Consider the following 26933-nt stretch of genomic DNA (forward strand, 5'->3'; position numbering starts at 1 on the left):
CTTGTGTATTAAAACAACTTTCTTGGCACCAGTTATTTTGGTATGAAGGATGAGATTGGAGAGCTCATGGTGGATGCGCCTTAGGTGTTTTATCCAGGTGCAGGTTCTTTTTTCTTTCACCCAACAAATCCCTCCAGTATTTTTCCTGAAGTGTCAGTCCTTGAGAGCTGACGGATCAATATGCACATTTAATGTGAAGAGGTTTTCTGAACCTGCATAGGACTTAGTGTTAGGATAATAGGCTAGAGCGTGAGAAATGCAGTTTCTGCCCAAAAGCTTATCTAACATCTCTCCTAACTATATAGTTAGTCCAATAAAAGATATTGCAAAAAACACTTGTACGTCTCATGGGCTGTCATGGCTACAACCACACTCCAAACGTACTCTACGGATAATAGTAAGTTCATGAGGGGTGGGACTTACTGCAAAGCGCTGACGCTCAGTAATTGTACCTGCTCTTACTACACAAGTGAAATCTAAATCACAGTAAATTAACCCTCAATTAAACAAAGCTTAATTGAGATTTCCACTTCAAATTCAGTTATCTAATTTGTTATAACAATTTGGCTCAAAATTTCAGTAGTTATTCATGGAGTACAGGGTGAATTTCCTGAGAATTCATGTACATATTGGTTATTTTGAGAGAGAAAAATTATTAAAAAGGGTTCTTTAGCATAGATATTGGATACATTTTTTTGGATCATTAAAATGGCAGATTGAGGTTGGGTGAGGAGAAAAAAATGTCTTAAAAATGTTGGTTTGATCTCAGACTGCAAACACTAAAAATATATCTTAATTATAAACATACTGTTATTGCATTGTCATCACTGGGCAGAGTAAAGGGTGGCTTGGTACCCAACTGTGCCTTTGAAGTCACTTAAAGCATTTGGTGTTTAATTTTAATGGTAGTTTGGAATCTCTTGGGTTTTAAGCGCTTGATTTTTCGGAGGGATAACTATAGTATCTATAACTATAGTATAGATAACCCTCTGTGAGGGTTTTCTTTTTTTTTTCTTTTAACCTAATTTTTTTTTATAAGTGCATTCAATCTTAATTCCATTTTAAATTTAGACTTCTTGGTGATATGTTGTGGTTAAATGGAAATTGGGAAAATGTTTTGAGTCCTATATAGTGTTGCAAAACTCTTTGAAAAGGAGAATCTTGCAGTGTACTGTGCTTGAAGTAATTTTGCTGGATTTCAGTATTGTATTCTTTGAGTTAACTCATTGAGTTTTAGCTATAGAAAGATTATAGCTAGTTCTTCTGACAAAGTGTATTATAAAAATGTTGATTATGAAGAGTTAAAAAAGCTCTTTTCAGTGTTTTCTTTTTACAAGCCACCTGTTGCCTTAGATGCTTAAGTGTATAAATCCGAACAAAGTGCTCATCACTTGTCAGCCATCAGTGGCAGCATAAAAATTACTTGTGGTGCTTGCTTTGCAAGAAGTTCTTTTGTGTTTGTGACATCAGCTTTGTTTTATACAATTAAAGTATTACACGCTAGAATAATCTAAATTGCAACCACTAAATGGTGATGTAGTTTTTTTTTTCATAGAGCGGAATTTGTTTACCGATTTGTATGCAGCTATTGACTACTGTTTAACATGACAAGTTCTTTTTGTCTTGAACAGCCTCGAGGAAAGGTGGGTTGTTTTTTTTGTTTTTGTTTTGTTTTTGTGGTTTTCTTGGCACTATGGAAGATTTTTCTTATACTTGTTTCAAAAGTTTATTTATGTTTGGTCTTTTCCTTCAGTAATTTTTAACTAGCAAATTATGGTCACGATTTGCAAGAGAGAGATGAAAAACTTCCTACAGTGAAGTTACCTAGACTTCAGGAGACGCTTATGAAAACATTTTGATACGACTCATACAATTATATTTTTCCACTACTGTTTTTTTTAAAATACATAATTTGATGGAATATGGAGGACAATCTGGTCACAGTTTCATTATAAAAGTGACTGTATACACACAAACTCTCAGAGAGTTTACTCCTGAAGTTCCTTTTCAGACCTGTTAATGCTGCATTTATCATATTCCCATTGTATATATGACTGTATTTTCAATTAAGAGCAAGTGTGTGTTACGTGCATTCATGTATGTGTGCATATGAAGATTCTAGTCATGATCCCATCATTAAGATTGAGTTTGGTTTTCCTTCTGTTAAAGATGAGGTGTTTGGTCTCTATATTGTCATTCTGTAAAAGAACAAGGTCTAGAATTTAGGAGATGGATACAATTACAATATGAGGTCGTGTTCTTCTAAATCCTAGAACTTGTTCATTTATTACACAATTACTATTTTTGAGAATGTAATACATTAAATATGATCAATCTAATTTTCTTGTACAATTATCAGTATACAAAGGGTGGGAAGTACATTTAAACAATAGTATGCTTTCGAGGCTTTTTTGATCCCATATTATCCTAATATTGGAAAAAACAAAACTCTTCAAACTTCCCATGTGGTTAAAATTTAATTGAAAGCTTAAGGATTTGCTGTTTAAATGCATGACATGGTAATGAGGGTAAGTTATTACTGACCACTGTTAAATTCAGTCAATACCTCGGAATAAATCTGCGCAGTTAGTGGGTATACGAAAGTTACTGGTTGTAATATGGCAGTGGCATGAGGACCTTTGGATACATAGTGAAAGCTTGTGTTGGTTGATTACTTGCCCCAGCTTTCACTGCTCTTTCTGCATGTTGTGTTCATGAGAGCACAGAATTACTCACAGAACTGTCTTTCTATCAACCTTAGTAAAGATGGCTAAGCTGGGGGCTTTATTAGTAAAGTGTACATTTTTTGTTTGTATTATAATTGAGGAATGATTTTAATACATATGCATTTATTTGCATGATTTTGTGCAGTGATCATCTGCAAAAATAATTTTCTATTTATATGGAGAAAAAATGAGTCAAAAACTTAAATCTTTCCATACAGCTAATTTCTTCCACATTATTTAAACAAGTTAACAGCATTAATACATTGTTGTGATTTTAAACTAAAAGTTTTTCACTTATTTTTGCCATGAATGGTTTAGAGTGTTAATGGAATAGAATTGTTCTCTTTAGGTAAATTATTGTGGTTTTTTTACAGAAAGCTTTTAAGGTATCACTGTTAGACTTGCTTTTAGCTATTGTTATAAATCTAAAGTACAGTATGAGTACATTTAGCAAAAGGTAAAGGTACCTCTCAAGCTGAATTGGCCAGTCAGCTCCGACCGTGTCTTGCTCACTGAAGCTCAGCAGGATTTCAGTTATTAACAGTAGAAAAGAACATACAAATAAGGTTACTTTTTGTTTTGATTTTTTTTTTTTTTTTAAGTGCAGACTAAACCAATGTGGAAGTTTTAGATATTTTATGAGTAGTTTCCCTTCTCTACATTTATGCTTAGTGTGATATTAAATTGCTAAGGTATTATGACTGGGTTACTTGATCATGTTGTGAAGTGATGATAAGTCATAAGCCAGAACATCTGCTTTATAATTTTGATCTCACTGATGTGTGATGATCACTAATTTGCAAATAGAAAGGCTTGGTAAATTCACCAGACATTGTTTTGCTGTTGGTATAAATGCACTAGTTACTAGCTGTCAAATGCTTATGGTAGGGGACCAATAAGAGAGAGGCCCAGATTCATAAAGTGGGTGGATATAGTGGATATATCTGCAGTGGATCTGTCAGCATATCTTCATATCACTCTCTGCTAGGTGCCAAAAAATTTAACATTCCTTTGACTGCTATTCTTTTGTCACCTGGCTGCTGGAAAGTCAGAAGTTTAGTGTTAGGTTGCATCAACCTTTCCTCAAATATAAGGATGCTTTCTGGCAGTTCCTCTGGATATTAGTGGTGATGACCTTGTGTTACTGTTTACTGTTTTCCCATGCAATAGCAGAATGGCATTGATGAGACCGATAAAGAGTTTTAAATGCCAGCAGTATAATTTATTAGAATTTAAATTTCATTTTTCTGTTTTTTGTGTAACCATAAGAAGTTGCAGTCTGTCTGCAGACTCAGGGAGGCAGGACAATATTGCTTGTCCTGAAGAAAGCTATATTTGCAGGCATGATGGCTGCAACCACATTGTTTTGAACTGAAATTTACGTCTGGATTAAGCTGCAATTTAGCAAGGAAACTTACTAATCACTCATTCACATTCTCAGTTACTTCTTACCACTTTTTAAGCTTTAAGAACCCATGGTTGTTTTTTTCCATTCTGAAGAGGCATAATTATGTGTTAATAGCTAATCTGTTGTATACACAAACATAAACAACTGTCTAAGAACTTGAATATAACATCTAATAAAAAGAAAAAGCATTCTGCAAACTTTGGGTGTGCGAGGAAGAGGAACGTTTATATGATTGCACCGTTAAAATATACAGATGCAACTTATTTTTTCCTAGGGTCCTGATGTATCTAGCAGAGGAGTGGGCTTTGCAGATCTGTTGTTACAGTTGGGGAGGAATCCAGATGAAAATGGCATCTCACTAAGACTGAAACAAAATATTTTGTGGGAACATAAGATGTCACCATAGGTCACTGTTGGTAGGAAATGCTGTAATATTACCAGCAACATTGTGTTTGAAAATTGGAAACCAGTAAGTAAAAGCACATTGAAAAGAACAGATAATGTTAATGACATAGAGAACCATTTTTAATGTTAGCAATCAGCAGACCACAAACCAAAGTTTTGTGATCAGACTTCTGATTTTCGGTAAGAACCAGTCTAGTCAAAGGTAATCCATCTTTTCTTCACTTTGCAATTTTGTCTTAGTTTTATTGCCTATAGTTTTCTTAGGAAAATACGTCATTAGCTAGTATTGCAGAAAAGGAATTAGCCACATTATACCTGTCTGAATATCCCCTCTTGCAGGATAATACCTTTGCAATTTTCAGGAAATAATTTAATAAAAAATAAGTCTTTAGAAGGTTATCAGTACTAGAAAAGCACAAGAGTTTAGTCCTTTTTTAATAGTTTTGAAATTACATTTCTCATTATGTTTCAACCAGAAAGGCCTCCGGTTGATCAAAGCATGCTTTTTACAGTCTTTCATTTTTTATATTAGTTTGTCTAAATGTTGAACAATGAAGGTTTCCTGTACCAAGATAAACTTATGTGGATAAATAGTTTCTGTATCCTTAAACTTCTCTAATCTTTTTGTTTCAATATAATTTAAGTTAGTGGTATTTATAGTGCTGTGACAGAGTCAACAAAAAAGGATGAAATTAGGCAGTAAACAGTGGTGTTTGGGATGAGGCTAATTTGGTGTAGAAAATCATCATACCAAGGCAACTTTTTTTGTTGGTTTTTTTTGTTTGTTTGTTTGTTTTTTAGGGGTTTTCTATGCTATCAAAATCTCCTCTCAAATCTAGTTTCTAAAGGCTAGTATTATGCAAATCAGGGTCAAGTCTTAAATATTGCCAGGTTTTGAGCATAATTAAAATATGCTTTTGTTCTTTAGTTTCTTCCTTACTTTCTGTTTTTGAAAAATAGTAAGTAGTATGATTGCATGTCTTCTCTGACCTTTAATGAAGCACATTTTTATAAAAACAACTTCAGTATGGAATAAGTTCAAATCATGAATAAACATCAGACACCTGAAAGTTTTCATGGTGGGAATTGGCTAGGTGGGTTCTCTGAAAGAATTGGATGAAATCCTGATCCCACAGAAGTCAGTAAAAATTGTGTTGCCTTCCATGGAGCCAGTATCTTATCCAGGAATTAACCAAAATCTGCAAATTGAGACACAGGGCAGGGTTGTGTTCCTTAGATCAGTGTTTCTCAACTGGTGGGTCACAACCCAAAAGTGGGCCGCAAGAATATTAGAAAGGGTTGTGAGCAAGTCCCAGAAAAATGTGTGAAAAGTCAGGTTTCCCCTTGCAGACTGGCAGTATTCCAGCCTGCAAGGGGCTGCTTGGGACGATTGGGGGCAGCAGGCACACGTGTGTCAGTTTGTGCAGATGCATGAGGCGAGCTTGTGGGAGGTGGACACAGGTAAGTGTTCGGGGAGTTGGGGTTGGAGGTCCAGAGGACTGTCCGTGGGGGGGGGTGTACACCTGCCAACACTGGGGAAGGTGGCCGAATGTAGGGCTGTGGCAGGGCAGGGGGAGTGGGGGAGTTGCCTGGCCCTTCAGTGGGGGAAGGGGGCAGGAGTGGTCCTTTGCAGCAGGGAGCTGCATACCTGGGCTGGTGGCACAGGGCCCATGCACACAGGGGCCTGCACTTGTTTCTCGGCGGGGCAGGGAGGCAGGATAGGTGCAGCACACGTTGCTCGTTGCTTGTGTTCTGGCCCAAGCAGGATGGGGGCAGCTGGGCGTTCCCTCCAGCGGGGCTGGAGGTAGGCAGCATGGGGTTGAGGGGCTCCACCATTGCCCAGGGCACCAGCAGAGCCAGAGCGTTGTGGGTTGGAACAAGTCATCGATCTTGGCAAATGGCTCCTGGTACAAAAAAAGTTGAGAACCACTGCACTAGATAACCTTGTTACTCTAAACCAGTAGTTGTTAACTTTTTTAAATTCAAGGCACTGCTCATTAGACTCAAGGCACACCTCCATAACTTTTGTGAATTGGGTGGTACCCCAGTTCAAGAACTAATTTGTATATTACTGTGATTACCTTCTTGCAGAGGGGCCAGGCAATAGGGGTGGGGGAATGGCCAAGTAGGGATAAGCCTGAGCCTGTTCTTATCTGCTTATCACCTTCTGGGACCCTTCAAAGGATCTTTTGGTACCATAGGATGCCCTGGCACCTTGACTGAGAATCACTGTTTTAGACTTCTTTAAAAACTGCAGGGTTTCTAAGCCAGGTAGAACCTCTTGTCCTTCCATAGATGAAGGACAAGCCATGGCCTTTGGATTGGTTTGGCATATCCCCTTGAGCAGGAAGGTGAGTTTACCCAGGGACAACCAGGAGTGGCACATTAAGTGTTGTTGCTGTTTGTCTCCAGGGACCACCCATGCACACACACTCTGGCATGTAGCACGTTGCCCTGCATGGGTCAGGAGAGGCTGGGGCCAGCACCTAGGCTGGCCCCAACAGCCTTACCTGGAGGCTGGGGGCCTCAGAGGTGCAGCTTTAGTGATTCGGCAGCAGGGAGCCAGGCAGACAGCTGGAGTGTAGTTCCAGCTGGCCAGGCTTCAGTTTCAGGTGGCGCATGCTGCTGCCTTGTGGACCGCACTGCTTCTTTTAGGTACAGGGTTTTTTTTTTACACTGGGATCTCTGGGTGTCAACCCCCCCCCCCCCATGCTGCAAATTAGCATCGCGGGGAATGCCTGCATCTGCAGTGCATGTTGCATGCAGTGCCGCAGATGGGTCTGCAGTGCCACAGACCTCACATGTGTGCTCGACTGGATGAGCCCATTATGTCAGAAAAATACAAACTTGAATAATTGACTGAGAAGGGACTGGGCTGCAATACAGATATGAAAGGGGGGAATATTTTCTGGGTCCTTAAAATGCTGATTTCGTAAGGTAAAGGTATTTTATACTACATCCCATCCTATAGCAAGCCCACAAAAGGGGGCAGGGAGGCAACGAATGAATTACAGACAAATGTTCATGTTAGCTCTTTTTCCACCCCTGGAACATTTCTTTGAAAGTGTTTCTTGTTCCCTCTTAGCAGTAAAGATGGAAATGAATTCAGAGCATTTGAAAGGAAGAAATTATTTTCCTGGTGCCTGCTTGTCTTTTTTGCTGTGCGCTGTTAGTATGCGTGAATATGTATGGTAACATTCAAATGCAGAGGGCTATTGTGACCGATATTTAATTTTTATATGTCCAAATTTATCTAAATGTGTACTTTTAGATTTAAAGTAACAGTAAGCCTGCAGAGATGTCATCCATATGCTGCTGTATACACTTCTACTAAGGAGATGCAGTGGTATGAAAATGTACTTTATGGTAAGAAATAATTTGGGATATTAAATGGAAAAGAGGATTAATTTAAGATTGAAACAAGACAGGTATAGAAACTTAACTTATCTTTTCAATCCAGCCAGCATTTATTAAAGTAGAGGTACTTCTGTATGAAATTATTCATGCAAAATGAAATCTCTTCTCAGCCCCTCTCTGCATGTAAGTGCAAATATTAGCTAAAATAATGTTGGTGCTACTGGATTACAAATAATGGTGAAATACAGGAAATGGGAAACATTTAATAATAGCATGTAAGACAGTGAATCTCTACTTGTATTTTAGGTCCATCTTTAAATGGTTTTTCAGTTACAACAGAAATTGTATCAGGTAGGCAGTATACTGGTGATCTTGGGCTGCAGGCCAGTGTAGGCTTAGTGCCTCATTGAAGTATCTCTTTTAGAAAGAACATGCTGGCAATCCTTGCTGCTTCCTGTTAATTGATCTGTAGTTCAGCACTGTTGCTACTGGATCTCTTCTCAGCTTGCTTTCCCAGTTAGAGGTCAAGTACTATGATGATAGCAGCATAGTAGCTTGCTCCTGTAGAAATGATAATGCTGATATACATAAGTAAGGATTTGTAAAACTGAGCATGTTTTCATATGCCAAGGTTTAGTGAAGAGCCATGTAAGCCTATATTGGTGCTTTTGTATTGGTGATGCTCACACTAAATGCGGGCAACAGTCAGACCAGGATAATCTCCTCAAACGCTTATTTGTGTGTAGATAATTTATGCAAAATTACTCTGAGTTATAAAATAATGTAAAGTAATTTCTGATTCTCAAATCAAGTTTCTACTGTTCTGAACGAGCTTTATAGCAAACTACTCTATATAATGTACTTTGTCTTTTTGCATCATTAAGAAAAGTGTTTCTGTAATGTTAATTAGCTAGTAACTGCTGTTTTCAGTGTGCTTTAATTACTGTATGTTGCTTGATTATATGTTATGAAATAAACTTAAGGTTATTCTAGATTGTTAAACACAGTAGTTATGTATTACCTCACTATTTAGGATCAGGGTTTCTTGCAGATACGGTTGTGTGGCAGAGATCAAGAATTAAATGCCTAGATATTGAGGGATATTTCTGACATGATTTAGGAACACTTTGTAAGAACTACCTATTAGGTTGTTAAGTTTTCCATTTATAACTAATAGTAATAAAATGCAGTGGATTTTTTAAAACATATATATATATATATAATTCGATATGTTTAAATGAATAGTATTCGTACTTTAATTTGGTAAGTTCTGCAATCGCAGACAATTATTTACTGACAGTTTAGGGTGAAAACATTACAAACATTTTTCAGTAGTGAAGTTCTGTTCAATAATTGCTGCATTACCAGTAGACTGTTCGTATATCATTAGGCTTGTCTACTGTAATTTAGCACCGTTGTTATGCTATTTGATTTGAATTAGAAAAATGTTTTGAATATAAGTAGTCTTGTTCAGTCTTGAGTTTTAATTTTGTATTAAGTTATTGATGGATGAGTGCTGAACAGAAAGTTGTGCACAACACTTTTGTAGATGTTTGACCCATTGTTGCAAAATTGAAGAGAAGTTTCATAAGAGTGAGGTAAAACTCGTATGGTTTTGAATATCCTTTATATAGAAAGGAAAACAATTGGAATGATTTATATTGTTGGCTAAACATTTTCTTAATTTGAAATGCTTCCCAAATAGTTTCTTTGGCCTCTTTATGACAATATTTTAAAGAGTTTATTTTGTCCATTGAGGTAACTAATCTGACACTGGAAACCACAAGCAGTTTTAATATTGTTTTCATATAATTGTCTTCAACTCTGGTCTTTGCAGGAGATGGTGCTTTAGCTACCCAAGAGATTTTCCTTGGTATCTTTTTTTCTGAGATTCTAGTGGTTTTGTTTTAGCAATCAGATGTGGATAGAAATAAACAGCTTACATTTTCAGTTGATGCATAACTTTTCCATTTGCTACACTGAATCTTTTAATCCTAGCATGATCCCTAGTTAAATTTTGTGGCCATATCTACATACTTTTTCTCCTCAGATCTTGGGGAAGCTTAATATAAGAAACTGTGCAACCTGATCATGAACTAGCTTTGAAAGAGGTGGAGAATTATAAGCAGAGACAAAATTCCTGTATTTTGAAAGCTTTTCATCATATTCATCATATTGCTTCATCATATTCTTTTCTTTTACAGAAAAAATTTGAAAGTAGATGTGATGTGTTCATTGTAAGTATTAACTCTTAAGTATGATGCCACTTAGTAAAGCATTGCCTCGGAGATTATTCAAGTTCTCTTATATTTGTGTTTAAACTTCTTGTTAAAGTGTTTGTAAACACTTAAAAAAGCAAAGTGATAAAGCTCAACACTAATATAGTATAGATTCCAAAGGAGATAAGCTATTTCATTCTTGTTTTCAATAGCCCAATGAAATATGGCATTTTAAGCATGACTGTCTTGTGTTGCAAGGCCTAATTTGGGACTATTGATGTAGTTGATTTAAGAACTGTACATAAGCAGCAGTAACTCCCCCCCCCCTTTTTTCCTGTATTAAAAAACACCTTCCAGAAAAGTAAGAAGAACTTTAAAATTGTTGTCGCTTCTGCAAGTATCTAAAAACCTTACAGAAATTTTACCAAATAGTTTAGGTACTGTTTTGTGTGAGATTTGGGCTTCAGTATGTGTGTATAGTGATTGAAACTTTTGGTCATATTTTAAGCCAGGAGGACTTAACCGTTTATTAGTTAAAACGTTCATATTTAATATAAAAATTCCAACTGGTAATTACTAAGACTAACAGTAAATTGAGCAACATGTTTATGTTCTGAACTCTTAAATTATCTCAGCAGCTTGTGTTCATAATTTCTGTTAAGGTTTTTCCCTAAACACATTTTGGTGCTTTATTTGTTTTTGTTGTGGAAAGCAGCAACTTTCTGAAGTTCTAGTTAGAAACCTCATTTTAGCATTACTAGGTGTTTTTTTCCCAGAAAAAAACCCAAGCATTCTTTTTACTCCTCTAAAGGTCTTAAATAAAATAATAATATTGCAAAATTGGAATTAGTCAAATTGGGGTAGTGGAGGAAAAGGCTCTTCTACTTTACTTTAAATCTTTCATGCACATGGCAGTCTTTATAATTATTTCAGTGCCTGACTTCAGACATTTAAGAGAAGGGAATTGGATTACATGAACAAAAAAGGGAGAAAAAAATCCATAGACTCATGAAAATTGACTTTTTATTCAAGATCTTACCTAGTGCAGTAGTTTCTGGCATTTATGTTCTCAGACTAGCTCATTGAATTTATTAGAACATACCTGAAAAACAGCTATTGATGGATCTAGTTTCCTTTATTTATAGTGTTTATAAAAGTGACTTAGGAAAAAGTTAATTGTAGTTTATTTCCATAGTTTCTAGCATTAGTTGCAGAGAATAATAGAATAAAATTGGATTTTTACTGATTGTTGAGAAGGAGATATTTGTTCAAAAGCTGTCTGGGAGTGCAAAGATCCATGTCAATATTCAGAATTCATATTTCCCTTGAATGGAAGGTTGTGATAAAATGGTACACGGTGTGTTTTCATTGCCTGTTGAAAGACTTTCATGCAGTTAAAATAAGCATTTTGATGGTGGTTGAATTAAGAGTTTTTGTCAGTCTCTTCTCATCATGGATGATTAGACTAAAACGTCTGCTTGTCTTGACTTGAGATCACCACAGCTTCAGATAACATGCTTTGTGATTGAAGGTCGAAATATTTTGAATTCTAATAGGCTGCCAGATGAATTGCTTGAAATAGACTGTAAAATTTCAAGGCTTCCTTTTCCATCTGCTGTGAAAAGAACCATTGGGAATGGTTGAGCTTGATGATCATAGAATTACTGGATGGTGATTCTAAAACCCTCAAAGGGAAGTTGCTATGGAGATCTAGTTCCAAACTGTGAAATGATTCACCTTTGAAAGGCTTCAGGGTCTGAGAAGCTGAACACATCATTGTTCAGGTGGTCATTGGTTAGGAAATTGCTGGTGCCTGTGTAATCAGCACTCCTGTGGTAGTTAACGATCTAAAAAGGTTTGTTCTGAATGATGTGGGACAACAGCAATGTGCATAAGATGGCTTCTCTCAATCATAGTTTGCTCAGTCTGGTGCTTGTAAAAAATACAGTGAACTAAATGGCAGAGAAATGAACTGCTTCATTGAGGGAAGTCTTTTAAAAACAAAATTTTGCTTCGTGATGGATTTGACATCTACAGTAAAAGGAGAAAAATCTTTTCAGCTTAAAAAAGCGGTAGTTATATATTTGAAAAGCATTTCATTCTTTTAATTTTAAAATCCACCCCCTCCCCAAGGAATAGAAGGATGGGGGTTGTGTATTCATGTTTGTTTGACCACTGCTGGAAATTGAAGATGTCCATTGAATCACAGCTCAGGAGCACTGCGAGTAGCCTCAGTGCACTTTACTTACTTTAGCTGTAAAAGGATTTTGGGGTCTTCCAGAAGCTGTGCTTAAGCATTTCTAAAAATGTCTTGACTTCCAAGGACTCCAATAATAATAAAGCATATATTTTTTCCTTTAGTATTTGTTTTTGGAAGAGTAAAACAGTATATCTTGAAATTGTGCTTAAACAGCTGTACAGAAATGCTAACTATTGTTAGGAATTTGCTATTAAATTCTTGATCTAATTGGAAATCATTTGTAAATTGATGAGGGTGTTCAGCATGTGCTCTTTTGAGGTACAATGCTTTTGTACACTGTACAGATAGGTACTAATGCGTGTAGTCAGCTGCTACCTCATCGTAAAATGTTCAGTGTCTAACTGGTTAAGATCTAGATAATATTTTTAATATAAAAATGCATTAGCTCCTGTATACACCATTATCATGTTCAGTATTATTGCTCTCGTAGTTTTAGGCAAAAGCAGCATCTGTGGCTACTAGATGGTGCCAGATAGTTAGAGAATGCAAGGAAAGCATCAATTTGGAATATAGTTATGATTGAAGTAAAATAGAGCAAAATAAACCAACAAGAAGTGAGGTTATGAGATTTAGCTCATCAGAGCAATACACAAGAGAAGCAATCACTTAACTTTCTATAAACTAGCTAATCAACCAGTCGAGCAAATAACTTGTATTTTTACAGCAAGAAAGGGGTTAACATCCACAATAACAGTTTTTTAGTACTTCTTTGCATCTGATTCATTTGCTTCAACATAATGGATTTCTAATAAGAATATAACAATATACTATTTATTTATTGAAAAGAATATTGTTATTTCTGTCTAAGAGCTAAATTATATCTTATTTCACGGTCCGTCTTAGATTTATTTTGATTTTTTAGAAGATTGTCTGGAAAAAGAATAATTATTCTTTAAGATTTCATTTTAGCCTGAAGCCTATTCTTTACCTGAAGCATCAAAATTTTGATACTATAATTAATTGAAGGTACTAACCATTCATGGAGGATAAGAGGAGCAAAGGATTCCTTTAACCAGCCTTTTACCACTTTAAAAAATGTGCCTTATGACAAAAAGAAGTAAATCATGAAATTTAATGGTAGTCTATCTTCATAGTAGTTTGTTTTCAGTAATAATCTTAATAATTATGAGAGAGACTATTGAAGGGATTTTGATAAATATTACTGTTCAACATTTTGGTTACAGTGATCGTCATTAATCCTGTTGAAATTTACAAGTGATTATGTTGTGAAGTGAGCTACTACTGCTGCTATAGGTTTATAAATACTACTTTTTGAAGATGGGCTGAAATGCCAGCAAGTAAAACGGTAATTATGGGCACAAGTAGTTTGTTACATGAATTTTTCTAATCTAATTTAATTTTTAAAATGTTTTAAAAGTACTTGTCAAAATAATAGGTAGGGAATTATTGAGTTGTATCATATAAATGACCTGCATAAACATTAGTCAGAATATTCCATAGACATTGGCAGTGAAGACTGTAGGACTTACCTTGTGTTTTGTATCTACCCAAAACAATTTCCATGGTACCTCAAAACAGAAGTTGTTCAGTGGAGAAATATTCCATTGTAGAAATACACAGAATTTCAATTGCTACCAATAACAAAACAATGAAACCAATTTACTCCTTGAAAAGCAGAGAAATCAGTTTTGTTTTGTTTTGAGTTTTTTTAAAACAGTGATTAATCAATAAAATATATAGCTTGCATTTTGGGAGGTACTTAAATGTATAATCCAGTATTTGATAACTTTTGTAATGAAATGCTGTTTGCTTGTGTTTTATCATATTAGTGTATTAGTGTCACACTGCTACAGTTAAGCAAATTACTTTTTTTTAAAGATATTTTAAAGTTATAATCTTTTTGTAGGTTAAAGTGTTTCATTTTTTAATTTCTCTTAGCTTTTATCAATTTCATTGAATCATAGTGTTTAAATGGCTAATAATTGTTTTACATCCCATGCTTCTGTACAGAAGGAGTTCTTTTAAATGTCATTGGTTCTCTCTCTTTTCTGCCTTGAATGTGAAATGGGAATGGTGGGTGGTACAGGTTTCCCCTCAATTTATGCGGGTTTGATTTATGTGAATTTGCTCTTATGCGATGACCCTTCTTATGCCTGAAATTCGTTATATGCGAGGTAAATTTGCTGTTATGCTATAGGCATAGGTGTGCGCCCCCTTCCCCCAAGCAGGTAAGTATGTGAGGTTGTAAGGGGAGAGGAAAGGGCCATGGGGCTGGGGCCCCACTGACCACAGCACCTGCTACAGCTGCTCTGGGAGTGGCTGATGCCAGCTGCTTGCAGCTACTGGGCTGCACCATTCCCTGAACCCCCCAGGGCACCATGCCCTTAACCGCCTCGCGCGGCATAGCCCAGTGGCTGCAAGCAGGTGGCATCTGCCACTTCAAGGGCTGTAGCAGGGGTAGGCAGCAGTCTGCAGTGGGACAAGAGCAGGCTTTGGCTGGTGGCTCTGCAGATTGGGGCTGGCAGCAGCACCAGGCTCTTCTCTGCACTTGGGGTGGGCTGTGGCAATGGGAGAGGGCTGCTGCCCACCCAGAGTGCCATGCAGGGCCTCGTGCTGCCCCTGCTGCAGCCCTGGGAGCAACAGATGCCTCCTGCTTGCAGCCACTGGGCTGTGCTGCGCCCCCCTCCCTGCCCCTTCCGTAGCCTCAGCCTCACTCCCTCCTTCACCACTATGGGAACGCATCCCTATCTGTTTCATTGTAAACTGTGTTCACTTTATGTGAATTTGATTTATGCACTGTTCCCTGTTAACACGTCTACTGCAAAAAATGAGGAAAACCTGTATATGGTACAGGCTTCCTTTAAAAGAGTCAGAAATCTCCATTACAGCTGACCATCGAGTTTTGTTGCCTTGACTACAGATGCTGGTGTCCAACTTCTGAGCAGCTGGGGGACTTCACACTGCACTGTTTGAGGGGTGTGGGCTACACACTATGCAGGCCACATGTTGCAGGGGTTGCATGCCATGTGGGCGTGCAGGGATCCCCACTATGTGGCCAATGCAACCCTTTCCACCATACAGGCAGTGGGCTTGCGGGTCCCTCTATTGTCATGATACTTTGCCTCGGAGACCCTAGCCACCCACCGCAGCAGCAGGAGCAACGGGGAAGTGGCAGCTAGATGGCTGAATATTAACCCTTTGAGGCTAGATGTGACCTACAGGCCACCAGTTGGACAGCCCTGGGGAATTTACAGGATTGCTGTTTACCAGTTCATTCTTTTTTACAAAAATAGGCAGGAGGATGAGTAATGCTCAGTTATTTGTCCATTGTGCATTTCACTTTGGTGCTCTAAATAATAGCTTCTCTCGATTTTAACATATAATTATTTTAGTACATGTTTTTATTATGGTAGCACCATAGACTCCAGTCATGGTCCTTTCCAATTGTGTGGCACTACATAATTCTGAAATTAAAATTCCTTGTTGAAAATAATTTGTAATCTAAATAGGAATAGATGCACAGTAGCATGAGGGGCACCAGTGTAGAGGGTGTGCCAGAATGATGCCTTCCTCCCCAAGAGTCTTTGCTGCATCTGGGGCAGCCTTCAACCAAGCTGGAATAGCTCTGCTGCCCAGCTGTAGGAACTGTGCTGGGACATAGCAGGAGCCGGGGGTCTTTGAGTTCCCAGAGCAGGTAAGATTCCTCTGTGGCTGGGCAACACAGGGCTTTTGCAGGTCGTCATCTAGGGCTGGGTGTTGCAGGGCTGCTCCTGCTGTATCTAAGCACGCAGCTCCTATAGCTGGGTGGTGTGGGGCTGCTCCAGATTTGAGAAAGGAACCCTTACTTTTGCCCCCCAGCTCCCTCCCCAGAATTTTTCCCAAGGCATCACCAGATGTATAACTGTACATTCTGATGCAACACATAAGTATAGAACATAAAATACAGAAAATTTCAAAGGTACAGGTTGTCCTTTAATCAAATAATGAAAGAGCCTTATTTTTTACCTTCCAGTTGTCTGCTCAGAGTACTTCGTAATTTATTTTTGAAAGGGGCCATCTTTTTGGATATGTTTGCATTAAGGCTAGCAGAATACAAATAAATAAATAGTGTTATGCTGCTTTTAAACGCATCAACATCAAATTGGCCATCAGCATGAAGGAGAAACTATTCTTCTTTACATGCCTAAAAGGGATGCCAGTTTTGGCTTACCTGTCTATAGGTCCTTTCTTGTCATATGTGGATTTCATAGATATAACTAATAATAGTTCTAGGAATACTTAAGGCACCTATTTCAAATGGTATCAGAATGCTTTGCTTTTTATTGAATGAAGCTTTACATATCATAGTAGATGCGGTAGATCTGCTCTACTTTTAATGGGCTCAAGAGAAGGAACTCAGATTTCTGTTCTTCCTGTTTTATATTGGGCAGCAGAAGCCTTTTTGTTTCTTCCCAAAGAAAATGTGTAGCAGTGATTCGGAGAGAAGACCACATGTTATTTATATAACCTTCCATGAAGTTCAAGAAAGACATTTTTTTTTCAGTCTACGTAAATCTAATAGAAGGCTCAGTCTGAATTGCAACCTGCTTTTTCCCTACTGGCGCAACTTAAAGTGGAGAAATAAGAATTGTACTCTAATTATTTTACTGTCCAGATGATGCCAGAGGAGGACATGTTTGATAATATTTGTGGATTGGTTCTAGAGCTTTAAAACAATGGAGTAATTTGCTATCGGTCATTAAATCAGGTTATTATGCAATGCTGATGGCTCTTAATCTTGCTTGCCTCTTATAATACCTAAAGTTGCTTTTGAGTTGGTATTTGCATTATCATATTATGCTCTCTAATATTGCTGAACCCCCCAAGAAAGTTTCCAAAAAAGGATGTTCTTGTTAAGTGCCTTCAGGAAGAAGGGTGATCAGTAATCCCCTATCTAAATGTTTGGCTAATATATAATTCATTGCTTGCAGCATCAACAACAACTGTGTGATCTGTCTGCTGAAATTTATTCCAGGACCTGGGGCTATTGACTGATCAAACACAAGAGCTCTTTAACTTAGGAGATGAATCACTTGGAATGTACTTCTTCACAGACAAAAAAAAAAAAAAAAAAAGTCTTTCCATCTCTCAAAAAGTAATCAAAATAAAGCAAGTGATTAGTTAGCTCAGATAAACAAGGAGTCTTCTGAAAGAGAGGGTTTTATTCCTTGGTCTTTTTGTGGTGGTTTGGACACTGGCACAGGCCAGGTTACCTTCCAGAGTTGTCCTGCTGCTGCTCCAGTTGACAAGGCTGTATTTAAATAAAATGGCCAACCTTTCTTGGACACTTTATAGTTCTTTTAAATAGCACTGTTAAAATGTCATTCTTCTCAGAAAAATAAGATTATAATACGATGTGTTTGGTTTTTTTGGAGGGCCTACTTGCATCACCAGGCCAAGCTGTGACATTTGACGAGATCAGTATTGCATTGTCTCATAAGTTTATCAGAGAATAGCCTTGTCAGACGTCCTTCCCTAACAGGATGTATTAGACAGTCAGTAATAGCATGAATAAGAAATCACAGGAAGTCATAGTTAGCCCTTTGGAGATTTGAGGCAGTGCAGGCTCCTAGATGCATCTCTCTAGCTCTCAGATAGTTTCCCCTTGCCAGCAAGACCAATTTCATGACGAATCTCAGTAGAGAGAAGGCTCTGTTTGTGGAATACCGACTACATTTGGATGTGGCCAAAGTGTGAAAGAGCAATGGTGTGTTAACATATTTTACATTAGGAATCAATCATGAATGTTGTTATGAACATCCAAGCATCATACCCAGAATGATATGATCCTTGTTCCTTCTTGGTTGCATCTTTCCGCTGATAAAACTAATTCATTAGCAGGATAGTTTCATTCTTTTTTACTAACTTATCAGGCGTTCTTAAATGACCCCCTCTGCCTCTGTTTCTCTATCTTTGTAACAGGTTATAATTTTTTCCTTCTCTTTGCAATGTGATTTTAAGATCCTTGGATGAAAGGTTATTCTATGCAAATCAAAAGTTTATTATTTATGAGTCTCTTTGTACAATTAGAAACCAGATAATAAATTCTTTAAATCTGATACTGCTGCCTTTGTCTTTTTCTTAGACTTGCATGTTCTCTCTCTGTATGTTAGTTAATAAAGACAGAGATGCGTCTCTCTTATAGAATGGTTGTTTAAAGATTTGAGGAATGATTGTCATTTCTGTTTTGGTGCTCAAGTTGGGCTCTTCTGATCCCCTCTCCCTTCCCCCAATGCCCAAATGGGGTTCAGTGCTGGTAGAAATCCAGCTAATGACTTGCCTTTATAACAAACGAGCATCTTTCACAGACACTCCTGTGTGTGTGATCAGATTGCATGTATAAAATATAATACTGTGTTCAGAGTAATTAACACTGCAGTTCACATTCTGAACTCCTTTTCAGTTATTTAAAATCAGGCTAAACTTAAGAATAAAAACAAGTGTTTTTAATGGGAATTAAAGCCTTCTCTACCTTACTACAGTACAAGTAAAACAAAATAATTATTGCCACAGTCACTGAGTGCTTGCATTTAAAATAAATTTATACATATTATTTAAAAAAAAATCTAGTTAACTTTAAAATATGTAAGTTTTCTTGTCATTTAGGGTTCTGTGAAGCTGATCATCAAGAGGGTTGCAAATCATTGGCGGTTTCTATTTTCAGAGTTCCATATCCCAGAGTAATTTGCTTTAATTTCACCCAATTTAACCTATACTTCACACCATCACCATTCAGCTTTAATAGCTATGTTCTGTGCATAAGAAAAGCAGATAAATGTCCACAATTAGACTGCAAATGATTACAACTAGTTAGGGCTTTATGAAGACAAAACTTAAAGGACTGTGGCACAAAACAGAACCACAAAAGACATCTGAAAAATTATTTCTCCAGAAGTCAAGGTTTATCGCGGTGTTTTATTTACTATTTTTGTACTTGATTTTACTTATGTTGAAGACATTGGCAGGTGTGCCTTCTGTAACTGAAAAATATTCACTCGTAAAGAATATTTGGTTTCTATTTACAAGTTGATGCATTCTTTCTTGAAATTAACTTTTAAAGTAGCTTTGCTACATATTCACCTTGCGTTTGTCATTATTCTGTTAACATATGCAACATTTAAGAAGTTTTTTTATGGGGTGCTTGCTGTGTAATATTATTTTGGCTTTTAATTGTGAACAAAGAACAGGTAGTAAAGTCTAGCATCCTGTAAGTGTAATACTTTTAATGTTCAGTATATTAGCACCAGAATTGATAAGGATACCATTGCTTTCATAGCAAACCCCCCTCCTACTTACGGTACTACTATGAAAAATATTGGCCTGTACCTACCTATGTATATGTAAAATCTCTTTAGTCTTCTTTCCTTTCTGTAGCTCACAAGAACAGCCATCTTGTAATTAAAAAGAAAGAAAAAGCAATAAGTCACAGCACCGTTTTATTTTGATGACTATAGAGACAATTATGACTCAGTTCAGCCCCTTACTGATATATGCAGACATATGTATGGTGCTATATCTGCATTCAAGTGGGTACTCTTGATGATAATACTTGTTGAACATTTGTTGGAGAAGAGCACCTATCAGCTACTCTTTCCTATTTATGCTCTTTCCAATTAGTATCAAACTGTGTTTTAGAAATGTGTTTATTAAATAAGATGAAATTTTTCCCTATGAAAAATACCAACAGAAGTTCTGTTTTAGGTAATAGGATGTACATGTGAGATTCTAATGAATATCCTGTTCATTACTTATGAAGTAATTTTTATATCCTTTTAAATGGTGATCTTCTTAATAAATACAAGTTATTAAAGCATTTTTCCTAGAATTGAGCTTTATTATGAATCATATTAATAAAACTGAATGAGGTATTTAAAAAAAATAAGTCAAATAAAGATAAGAAAACACAAAGAAGCAGCTATTGCAAATAACTGTGAATTTATCTTGAAGGCGCTTATACATTGTACCTAGTTGCATTCAAAACCAGAATAAAACTTATCTGCAGTTACTGGTTTTTCAATAATTTTAATATCCCTGCAATAAAATCTTTGGTAGATAAGGACAATAAAGTATAACCTATAGACAGCTTCATTTTTGTCAAACTAGTTTCATATGCTATATTATAAAACTTTCAGTCCAATCAGCAACTACATTTAAATACTGCAAATTGTAGCAGCAAAACAATAATTCTGCTGATTAGCCCCTTTCCATTTCTTGTAAGTGAACTGTTTATGCTGTTGAGTACCTTTTGAAAAAAGAAAAAGCCAAAACAGCCTTGATTAGTCAAGGAGTAATTGGATGACTTGATTTTAGCAAGAGAATGAATTGGTTGATGATAGCCTGTAACTAAGTGTAGTGGTTCTGTTCCGATGAATACATAACATACAGTCATCAGATCTTGACAGGTATAACATAAGCATTGCAAAAATTTCTGGAGCCTTGGAGGTAAATTTTGTCAAAGAATTCTGAAGCTGATTCTTGAAAGAAAAAGATGAAAAATGTGCACAGTATCAGATAATGTTCTTTACAAGAATACTGTTTACAAGCAGCTTTACAACTGTTGTACACATACTTACTTTTTGTTACCTTACATGCTTGTGTCTGAAGGTTACTAATGTAGCTGATGTGGCTTGACTGCTATGAGGACCTGACAGATGGGTAGCTTCGGCTCCTTTCCACTCTTTTGTTTCTTCGGCTCAAGCCAGCCACACCTTCCTTTGTTGCCCACTTGTTATCCAAATCACTTGAAGAGCAAAGCAACAAAATTAGCCATCACTGATTTGACTTTTAGGACAGCTTTTTAAAGTCTCCCATTTCCCTTCTCCCCATCTTCGCTGGTATTATACTTGAATTTCTGTATGAAAGACAAGGATTGCAAAGTGGCGGCAGCACACAGTGGTGGGTGAGCTTCTCCATGCCTGCACCTTTATGGCCTGCAGAGGGGCGCTGCTGCCCTTGACAACCCCCTTTTCCCTCAGCCCTGCTCCTGGGAGGTGGTGGCACAGGTTGGTGGGTGGTGGGGCTCTGTCCCTCCCCACCCATGCATACCCCCTAGGGCCTTCCCAAGTACCCCCAGGGGTATGTGTACCCCTGGTCGGCAACCACTGACCTATATTATTCTCTCGCCCACCTTCAGTTAGCCATTGATGCCATCCTCAATCCACCAGTTGTTTACATTTTCAAAGGAACACTTTCATATTTTCTTGTGTGCTGCCTCTTCCATTTGAGAATACTTCAAAGATCAAGATATGCAGAGATACTGAATTAACTTTCAGATTTCTTCTTAAAACTCTTCTACATCGTAACTACAAAAAAACTTGACACAAGTAAGGTTCTCACTGTGCCTCAGTGCTGGCCAGTATTGTTTCATTGCTTTCTTATATTCCCCAGTCTGTCCTTTTGTCTATGCCAGCAATCGGCAGCCTTTTCTGACTGTAGGCTGGAATGACCCAGCTTGGTTTTAGAGATAGGTGGGTGGGCAGTAGGTTCTGCCTGCAGCCGGTGCTTCTTGTTGTGGTGGCACAATGTGGAAGGGGATGCCTGCAGCTGAAATCCTTTGCTTCTGAATGTGGTGGAAGCCCCAGATTTGCTGGCCAGATATAATGAGCACAGCCCCAGCCCAGCCCCCTGCTGGGAAGAGGCCAGCACAGCCCCGGCCCTGAGCTCACAGTGGGCCCCATGCACCCCCTGCCCCATACACACATCCGTGGGATACATGCCCCCATGCCTCCCCTGGGGGTGTGTGCAGCAGCCAGGAGCTGACACCAAGTCTTTCCGGTTGCCTTCCAGACGAGGTGTCCATGGCTCTGTTCCATGTCCTGTCTTGGCTGGGCAGCACCTGCCCCAACCCCACTCCCTCCCTTGCCATGGTGTCCTTGATTTGCTTGCACCCCACATAGACTTACCACCAGATGCTGCTCTCCAAACTACAGGGCTGCATATCGGCAGTCAGATTGGTATCAGCTGATGTGGCTGGTTAATAATTGGCCATCAGTATTGGTCAAAAAAATCTTTATCACTGCACTCCTAAATTATAGTAATATCTATTTAAAACTAGTAATACTTAAGTGACAGTAAGTAGGCCTGTGCAAAGTGGCTAGTATTTGCTTTGGATTTGGCTGATTTCGGGGACAGCGATTCGATTTGGTGATTTGAATCACTGTCCTAAATTGATTTGGTTGAATCTGGTTTGGAGACTTGGCCTCCACTAAATCAGTCAAATCTCTGAATCAAACAGGCCCCATCTCCTGCCCACTCTCCCAACCCTGTCAATGGCTGTCCCGTCCAGCCCCATTGTCCTGGCACTTAAAAAAACCCAAACAAATAAACAAAAAAAAGCCCCATACTCACCGGCTCCTGCCAGGCCGGGGCAGGGGGTGATCCCTGTTGCCATGTGTTGCATGGGGGAGGGTCTGTCATGAGCTCCCAGAGGCCCCGATGGCTGCTGCAGCATCTGGTGAGTGTGGGGCTTTAAAAGAAAAAAAAGTGCCAGGACACTGGGGCCAGGCAAGGCAGCCATTGATGGGGCTGGGAGAGCAGGCAGGGGCTCAGAGGGGTGCTCAGGATGTTTGAGGGAGCAGGCAGGGGATGGGGCCTGGTGGGGGTCCCCCCATGGTCCCCTCCACCCCTGTTCAGCCCTCCACCCCCTACTTACTGGCATGAAGTTTGGGTCCAGCTCTGCAGCAGCGAGCAGGGACTGCCTGAATCTCCCAGTCTTTCTAAATCTTTTCCAAATCAATTTGGAGGCTTTGAATTGATTCAGACCTTTTTATTGGTCTCCCAATTCGGAGATTCAGCTGCCGAATCGTGCCAAATCTCCTCTGAATCGAATCAGCAACTGAAGCTTCTTACAGTCCTAATAGTAAGTTGTTTAAATTTTAAACTTCATCAAATGACTGCATTTTTTATTATTATTTTTACAGCTCAGATTTATTGTTTATCAGGGTTATCAGACCCATGGGCCAGATGAGTTGCTTGAGGCTGTTTGGGCCCATGGCAGATCTAGCTCATGCAGCATGAAGTCAGAGATCTGCAGTGTTCCCTGCAGACCTTGGCCAGTGTAGGACACTCTGTGCTATGCTTCCAGAGTGGGCTTGGGAAAGCAGTGGGGAGGGTGCTGCATCAGGGGCCAAATGATGGGGCCTTGCAGGCCATGTACCGTCCACAGGCTGCATTTTTTATAACTGTAGTCTATGTAGGGTATAATTCATCTCAAGTATCCAGCTTTAACTTTGGTATATTTTAACTTTTGAATGCTTTTTAATGTTCCTTTAATGGTTTTAGGACATTTTTGTATGGCAGCTGCTTGCAAACTAGTGATCTTCATAAGAACAACTGGAATGACTGAATAGGAAATGCTTAATTTCTTTTAAGCTGTCAGCCTCATAAATGTTTCTTACAAAGTTTCTAGCCTGCTTTCTTTCAAATTTATTTTCTTTCTCAAAAAAATATCTAGTTGCCTTGATCAATTACCAGTTTTTGGATCATTTATTCTATATAGATTGCTGTTGGCAAGATTCACCGAAAGGTTAAGTCTGACTTCCACCATTCTGTCAGTGCAACGTGGGTTTGAATTGTCTTAACTAGTTGTCCGAAAATTCTTCCTCCATAGGAGAATACCCCGGTAGTATAAGGTCAAATGCTAGTCATTTCTTTATTACCTTATTCTTGCTCTTTTCAGCTTCCCTTAATCTCCTTGCCTGATGGCAGTTTTGAGGCTGATCTACTTTATTTTGGGGTTTGTTTGTTAGCCCCTGAACACAAAACAAAAGTGTTTGTCGCACTTAAATTATGCTAAGAGCTTTTCAGCCAACCCAGTCCTAGAGCCCTTATTGGTAAAGAAATATTATGCTTAGCTTTGCTATTTCTGATTTTAATTATCTGAGAGGGAAGAGTTTTAGATTTAGCTTTTCTAAACTTCTGATAATTTTGAGTCATTTCTAGAAGCTTCAACTTAAGTATTTATCAGTGACTGTAGTCTGAAAATACATATATATTAAATATACTGTAGATTGCTATTGCTTGTTTTGAATGTGCATACTTTTTCTAAGCCAGTATTCTCTTGAAAAGTGTAATTATGAAACCAAATGGCATCTTACTAGAAAATTTTATTTCTTTAAAACTGTAATTTTTTTAGTATTTTACACTATTCTATACCAAAGTTACATAAGTTTTTCTATGAGTCCACAAATACTTACTGATCAGTATGTCACTTAAAATAAACGCTGTTTTCTTTGTGATTTTTTTTTTCTCTCTCACTTTAGCTTAATTTATTTTTCTAATTAGCTACAGGGAATTTGAGGTTTTATTAATAAAACACTCTAAGTCTTATTGGACAATGTCTCTTCCATTATACACAAAGTTCCTTTTCCTTTTAAAACTAGCTTTGAAAGCGAACTGATTTAAAGCAAATGCAAAGGAACAAGTAACTGGTTTATACACTCCAGTAACAAGGTGGAAAAATGCAGGGGAAGGACATTGGACCAGTTTTCTGCTGCATTGAGTAGAAATTTATCAGTCCATCAAAGGAAACTTCCGTATCTGATTAAGCAATCCTCCAGGTCAGTACAATTACTATAGAAGCTGTGAGAAAATATATGTTGCATTTGTGAAGAAAAGCTGGATGGGAAGGAGAAAAGTGGAGAAAGCTTCATGAAGTGTTGGGAAGAAGAAAGAATGGTGGACTTTGGGAAGGATAATGGAATAAATTTGAAAAATAAGGATTGAAAAGTGAAGTGGGAGGGCAGGTATGAAATTGTGTGTTGGGGGGGTTGCTTTTGTTTTGATTTTCTTTTTTTCTTGGTTTTTAAGGATACAATAGGGAATTAACTTCATGTGAAGTCTAAATAATATAGAATAAATGTAGATTTTCAGAGGGAAAAGAAGAAAGAATATGGCCTTGGTAGAGGGTAGAAGTATATTTTACTCAATAAAATATTGTGTAGATTGCTAGTATAGAAGTCAGGGAAGTTTGAGAGCCCCTTATTAAAACTTGACAGCATATTAATTATTTGTATGTTTCATAAATATGTGTTCTGTTGTTATTTGTTCACTTACCTTATAAGTGGTCCTTACTTTGCTTTCTCAAAATCAGAAATACCCAAGAGCAGCTGGCTCTAACAATTTGTTGTTTGTTTTTGTTTACTGGAGGGGGGAGAGGTTGACATCTTCAATAAATTTGAGACCTTACTCTGATTGCTGTTTTTTTCTAATTCATTCATACAGAAAAAGTTCCAAAACTAACTCGATATACTTTAGTATTAGCTGCTTCATGTCTAATTAGACTCTGGGGAAAACCTCTGACATTTTGTTTTTGCTACATAGGATAATACTGGTTATTGTATTAAATGGAAAAAAATAAGCAAAAGTCCTTTTCTGTAGGGTTATCATAATGGTATTCCTTCTTGTACATTGATTTTTTTCTAAGATAGGTTAAAGGAAGTGAATATTGTTTTTTGTGTTGGTTTTGTTTGGTTTTTTTAAGGTAAATAATTCTTAAGTAAAGAAAATTTTTCTTTGTTAATAAATGTTTGTGCTGATCATTAATCTATAAATTATCTGTAGATTATATTGTCTCTAATTTACAGTAAAATATTACCTCGTGATACGTTTTGTTTATATCCAGATGGCCTATGTTGTCTTGCTAAACCTGCTGTAGAGTCTAACATGTTTCTGGTTGAATGACCTTAGTTCTGAAGAACTAATTGATATTCTTTAGAGAATGTGAGAGGAACAGTTCCCTCTTTTTGCTCTTTTTAGTGTTTTCACATGTACCTTCAAGTAGCCCGTCTGTAAGCCATGCAGCTGACTTCCTTCATCTTCAACTTGAATATCTTCAACTTTTTTACTATATTCATCCTGAAACTTGTTTATAAAATTTAAATGTTGTTCCTTTGTTTTAAAACAGTTTCAGATAACAATAAGGAAGAAACTTCTGAAATACATGACAGTACAGAAAATGAGCATTCTGTCTAGCGATTTGTGGTCTCTTGGTAACTGACCCTATATCTTTTTCCCGTATCTGGTACAATAGAAGTTAAGTCTGTTCCTTTGATTCCTTTACAAACTAGTTTGCATGTTGTGAAGTACAATTAGTGAATACAGTAATATTCAAAGACATATCACTTTTGTTTTTCAGGTTTTCTTTAGTTTGTAAGTGTAATTTCTAGCGCTGTGGAATTGATGCCATGGATCATCACAATAAAATTGGTTCAGGAATACTTTATAAACTGCACTTTTAGAACTTCTCCTTTAAAAATATTTTTTAGTCCTTCTTCCAGTTTTTCTGACATTGTTCTTTATCTGGTAATTTAAGAGTAAATCCCAGCTGAATTATGTTGCCACATTATGTCTTCAAAAGGGCATAAAGTCAGTACACATGCTTCAGTAATATCTGGTTGTTTTACCCTTGTGTTTCCAGTTGGCAATTTGAAATTATGGCTTCAACTGAACTTTAAATATGTGATAATAGCATGTGTTTCTAATAAGGGCCAGCACCATTTTGTTCAGATAGTGTGAATAGTTGTCACTCATATATGACAAATGCACCTTCATCTGCTTCT

The 26933-nt window shown here is 37.6% G+C and overlaps 1 protein-coding gene across 2 annotated transcripts in view; it reads left to right on the plus strand.

Moving 5' to 3' along the window:
- OLA1 (Obg like ATPase 1) overlaps positions 1-26933 on the plus strand; it is a 176762-nt gene that overhangs the window by 69577 nt on the left and 80252 nt on the right. The window lies entirely within an intron of this gene.

The sequence above is a fragment of the Crocodylus siamensis genome, chromosome 4 (assembly GCF_052110815.1).
Source record: "Crocodylus siamensis isolate JL-2025a chromosome 4, ASM5211081v1, whole genome shotgun sequence".
Classification (NCBI taxonomy): domain Eukaryota; kingdom Metazoa; phylum Chordata; order Crocodylia; family Crocodylidae; genus Crocodylus; species Crocodylus siamensis.